Below are 6,020 nucleotides of genomic sequence, written 5' to 3' on the forward strand. Positions count from 1 at the left end.
CATTGTCCATAGTTAGTTAAGGATCTCAGCCAGTCTTAGTTTCGTTTAGCAGATCGGTTCAAATATTTTCATCAGCTGAATCTTATAAAATTACATTTTTAATATAAGGATTTGAACAATAGTATTAACTGTGGAAAGGACTTTATAAATTAAAAAAGGCACTATGTGGCTATAGAGCTCTCAACTTTATTCTTCTATACTTCAATGTATACTGTTAACAAGGGATATGATAAGGAATAATATATAGATCTTTGCTTCATAAGTTTTACTGCAATAAATGACAAGTCCAACTGGAAACAAGGATTTTTAACGCTAATTACTGTTCTGCTGTAAAAAAAAATTCTACGTTTAGAGTACTAAAGTCATGAAATCAAGAATTAAGTTGAGAAACTCCAACACAGCAAACTGCATATTGTCTTTTAAAATAACAAAGGAAATGTTTAGTTATAATAACAAGTTAAACTACTTGATCTCCTTTTGTAACAATAGATTAAAAAGAATGATGCACTGATAATCGTGATATTACAGTTCTATTAGACCTGTCAGCGTTGCTGGAAGTTTTATTATCCACAATTTGGAAGGGGTGAGAAAGAGTCATTCTGGTCTTCTGAAGCATTTTTATGCCAATCACAAACTGGGTGCAGATTGGGGGGAAAAAACAAACAATTGTTATAATTTTACATATCTGGACATACCAGTATCATAGCAGGGAAATGAAACTGAGCCCAAGATCAGATCAGCCATGATCTTATTAAATGGTGGAGCAGGCTTGAGGGGCTAAATGGCCTACTCTGCTCCTACTTCTTATGTTCTTATTATCCCTACAGCGGAATCCTGCTATATGACCCATATTTGAATGTCAAACACAGGCTGATCAGATGCCTTTGTATGAGTTCCATTTATAAACCAGTTAATTACATGTAGCATACTCTTAGAGCTGGGGTAGAGAGTGTTAGGTGATACGTTTGAGCCATTGGCAGATTCCAAGGAAGTCTAAATTCTTAGAAGCTGGCAGAAATACAAAGGCCACAAAGATGCCCACCCCTTCCTGAGTACAGTCTACAGAAACAAAGTTAGTGTAATGCTACATTTTCTGTGCCACTACAATTCAGATACCTCAATTTATAATACAAAATACTTTATTTACTACAAATTGGCCTAAACAGTAATGTTTGGCTCATGATTCTGAAGGATATATCCTCTTTCCTGACCTCATTTGTTATCATTACTAGCAAATCACTCTTTCATTAAATTTCAATGCTCTGTAATTTAGTTTAAAAAAATCCTCAATCAATTATTAAACAAAGAAACCCAAACAGGAGACATTCTAACATTGCTTGTCACATGAAGGGGAACTTGATGTGCGAGAGTGGTTGTGCTATACTGTGCCCATTCTACCGTCCTCCAGCGTAGCTCATGTCACCATCTTTCGACATACCCCAATGCTGAAGGATGACTAAGATAGTTCTTGGAGATAGCATTTTGTTTTTTCTCTCTTAGTTTTAGCTCACACCATTTAGAACTCCCATTTGTTGTCTGTTACCTTTGGTCCTGGTCACGGTACAGGATTTCTAGAATGTCACTGTGTGTATCCAACACCACAATGGAAGTACTTTTTCTTTAACATGTACTGTATAAAAATCATTGGATGACTAAGAGCACAAGGGTTAACATGTGAAAGAGGATAATCTCTAGCCCTCTCTGGGTGTAGGCTGCGAGCCACCTTGGTTAATATGCCTCTGTTTGCAGTAGATTCCCATCCATGATGCTAACTGGGGAAGTGTGATTAACAATCAAGCTCCGGTTTCTTCGCCAATCTGCTGACTGGCTGAGGCTCATCACTTGCATCAGATCCCAATAATTCCATGAGCCTCTCAAACCGTTAAGCCCATGTTGATAGATCATTGAGCTACAAGATATACCGTAAGCCTTAACCAGTGCAGAGACTGCGTTCAGAATCACACCTTTACTGTGCTGAAAAAAAATGGCCACATTCTTCTTTTCCTAGTCAGTCTGCCCAATAGTCCGTTTGCCAAAATGGCTGAGCCAGTGAATGTTAATTGAGTTTGTGCCAACAGAATACATTGCTTTGATGATATTACTGAAGCCCCAGATATATTACTGAATGTTAAAAACACACGAAAAAGGATCCATCTCAATGCATGAACTGGTTCAGCAGTATTAATCCATTCGCACTTAAAACAATGATTGTGTAACACTGGCAAACTCCCATCATATAAAAAATATGCTTTCCATGTAGCACCCAAGTAACAAGTATGATGATTTTTTTAAATTCTAGAGATTTTACTTTGTTCCATCTGTAATACCAATTCCATATATTACCTTTCATCTTTCTTATCCAACTCTTTATTTTTCTAAACCTTCCGAGAATGGATTGTACATTATATTGCCTTATATTCAGTCCACGACCTTGGCGCATGTGTTTCCAAGTTATCTTTATAGATAAATCTAGTGGTATTCCAAATAAATCACAGAAGACTTAAATCTTATTTCAGTTGTGAGTCTGTTCATGGCTCCACAGACTGAAAGCAGTCTTGAAAGTCCTACGGCAAAACTTTCAAAGGTGGCAGCTGCAAGAGGAGGGGCATGGGAAAAAAGTGTATCTGCTGCCTGTGGGATAGTCGACCGGTCCGAATGATTTGAAGGCTGTTCAGGCTCAGGAGACTGCACCTGGGATGGCGGTGGGAGTGGTGGTGGAGGGGGAGGAGGACGAGAGGAAAGGCTCCTCGCAAGTTTAGAGAATTCAAGATGGTCTGCGGATTGAGAGATATGGGACTGAAAGTGGCTCCAGAGGCGGAAGTTGGTACGGAAAGCTTTATGGCAAACGTGGCAAATGAATGGCTTAACAGCGCACAGTAATTCCTGGTGACGCTCCAGCTGCTTGTGTATGGTGAAGATCTTGCCACATTTTTCACATGGCCAAAGACCACGTTCTCCTTTGTACGTTAGGGCCTCCGGTTCCCCGCCGCAGCTGTTGGATTCAGATGCCACGTCTTCCAGATGGATGGGATTTGTGGAGACTGCATCAGGTAAATGATTATCTTTAGTGCTTGTATTTCTGCGACTAGAGACGCTCAGATCTTCAGGAAAGCAAGAGGAATCTTCAGAGTCAACGTACATTGGTTCTGAAGAATCACTGCATGCTTCATCTTCCTTTGAAGTACTCGGACTGCCTATAGAGTCATCTACTACTTCAGTTTGAACCTCTTTGGTCAAGACACCATTGTGACATATTGGATCCAAGCAGGATTGTTCCACTGGGGCCATTGTGTTTTCATTGTGAACTTCGATCTGATGACGCCATATGCTGAAAGAGGACTTAAATGTGCGTTTACATTCTAGACAGGTTAGCTTCTTGTATTCACACTGACTTTCGTGCTCTTGTTTTAGTTCTCTGGAACAGAACCTAAGGCTGCAGTAGCAGCACACAGTAACATTCCTACAGATCCTCTCATGCTTTGACTTCTCTGCCAATGAAGACATCTTGGTATTACAATGTTCGCACTGATGTTCAACACTATCTTCACACACAGGTTCAGTAACACCTTGTTCTTTCGATTGGAAAGCCTTGTTATAGAGCTTGCAAACAAAGGGCTTTTCACCTGGGTGGGTCTTCATGTGTTGCCTGTAACGTGAAAGGAAGCGGAACAGCTTTCCACATGTTGTACATATGTAAACTCCTTTGGTTGCAGATTTCAAATTCTTTTTGAATCCTTGTTCAGACCGCAGCCCTGGGTAACTAGGGGTAACCTGCTTGCGCCGTAACTTGTGAAAAAGGGCCTTCTTGATCTCCCTTTCACGCATCATATCGCTGAGTTTCTTTTGAAATTTTTCTTCTGAAACTGGACTGGTGCTAGTAGCCGCTGATGGGTTGATAACCACTCCATGTTGTGTCTGGCAGTGTGTCCAAACTTTGAAATTGGTTAGAAATCTCTTGTGGCAGATATCACAGGCATAGGGTTTATCTGGGTTATGGTACATGTCGACATGCCGGAAAAGACCTGCTGTAAATCGGAATATCTTGAAGCAGGTCCTGCATTTAAACTGCTTGCCAGTTATTGCTGATTCAGACTCAGAATATTCGTCCTTGTTCTCCTCAGTCTTCGACAGATCAAGATTAGTATCATCTGCAGTAGGGCTTGAACTTTCCTCAAAACTTGGTGTTATATTGGGAGATTGCTGGAAGGCTTCTGACTCCTCAAAGGAAAACTTTGCATTTTCAGCCTGGTACCTCCTCTTCAATGGCAGCATTGATGTTCTTCTGTTCCTCTCTACATTTTTACTGAGAACTCCTTACTGGTAGATGGAGAAGTTTCTCCCACAGTAACCCTAATTATATCAGAAGTATCTGAGACAGGGCTGCAGGGTTCGGTTTTTATTTTAACAGCTGTGGTAGTGAGATGGCCTCAGCTTCAGCAGACCGAGATACATTAAGTTGTCTTGGTCGACAAGGCTGATCAACCTGTGGCTTATCCTTTAGAAGTCGCTGTTGAATTGAGTCATCAACGTTTGATGACTTTTGAGATGATGCATCATAAGTCAACTCCAGTGGTTCACGTTTACATATCTGTGATCCGTACTTCATTTTTAGATCAAGGGAAGAAGAGTAGCATGGGACTTGACTATCCATGGATAACGACCTACGAAGGAGACTTTTCACCAATGGACCACTGCTGACAACACTCTGAGTGTTTGGTGGCAGTCTTGGAGGTTGAACGGTGGGTCCTACTTTGGCGTAATATAGCAAATTACTCTCTTCCATTCTGCCAACACTTAGCACGTGCCCAGATTTCTGTTGGGAATATGGAAGTCCTGTGGTTCCATGAAATGAAAATGCAGGTGAAAGTTGTGGCCTGGACAAAGGCTTTCCATTTACCAAGAGGTCCGTCAAACTTTGCCTTTTATCAAAAACATTGCCAGTAAAACTTGAGGTGCCATCTACACTCATGGAATTTCTCCTATCCCACCAAAACCTCATTCTACTGTTTCGATCTTCCAGAGATTTGAAAGTTTCATGAAACTTAGTGTCACCTAAAGCCCCATGGATATCCTTTAACAAAATTGTCCTTTATCATCCAATAATTGAGTTGTATCAATATCTCTGGTCACAGCATTAGAATTTGCCCGTAGAGCATTCATCAAAGACGAGGACTTAAAACTGTGTCTTGGCTCTTCCTCTGATGGTCCCTTTTTGTGACTTGAATCCCCTCCCTTTGCTTCAGAATCTAGGTTACTTTTGCCAAGGTCATTGCGGCTCTGACATACAATGACACTTCGTGGCTGGGAGCTACTTCCATCTTCACCAACTTTGCTGAGCTTTTTAATCGGATTCGGGGTGCAGGACATCTGAGGTGTCAGTGACGGAATGCTGGTTAGAAAAGAGATACCAAGGTTGCCACATAGATCGTGGATGGCTGCAAGGCTTTTCTTCTCTATGAAGAGGGATGAAGAATAGATGTAATTCAGAATATTCTCAAAGATAGTTGCTTCACAGAGATCCAGCTGGAAAACCGACTGGCTCTCATTCTCCTTCTTGGTAAACAAAGCCCGGAAGTAGTCACTGCTGACAGCCAGAACGTTCTTGTGAGCCCGGAATTTATGGTCACCAACAATTAGGACGACGTCACACAGCTGGCCTTTTAGACGATCCTCGTTGAGTGCACTCAGGAGAGAGATGGCGTGCGCTGGATTGATGTAGTGAAGTAATCATTCCATGGTCTGCTCCGCCTGCAAGACAGCAGAACAATGAATGTCAAACTTGGAGAAATCCATGGAAAGCATAAAGAGTATTAAAGTACCATGAGAATGTAACAGCTTCAAATTGAGGTGTACAGCCACTGTCGAAGTTTACATTCCAAGAGTGCTAGGAGGGTTCTCAACATTTTATATCAGACACCAGAACAAGGCCAACAAGTATGCTTGTGAGCACCTTAGGGACCACTGTTTAATTACCCTGCTCTAAATGGTAATAGAATGACGATAAATGAAACCAAAAAAAA

General features: G+C 41.2%; 1 pseudogene; it reads right to left on the minus strand.

Annotated features, from left to right (window-relative positions):
* Window positions 1–2,512: 2,512 nt before the first annotated feature.
* Window positions 2,513–5,739, minus strand: LOC139250107 (zinc finger and BTB domain-containing protein 21-like; annotated as a pseudogene).
* Window positions 5,740–6,020: the final 281 nt, after the last annotated feature.

The sequence above is a fragment of the Pristiophorus japonicus genome, unplaced genomic scaffold (assembly GCF_044704955.1).
Source record: "Pristiophorus japonicus isolate sPriJap1 unplaced genomic scaffold, sPriJap1.hap1 HAP1_SCAFFOLD_35, whole genome shotgun sequence".
NCBI classification, from domain to species: domain Eukaryota; kingdom Metazoa; phylum Chordata; class Chondrichthyes; family Pristiophoridae; genus Pristiophorus; species Pristiophorus japonicus.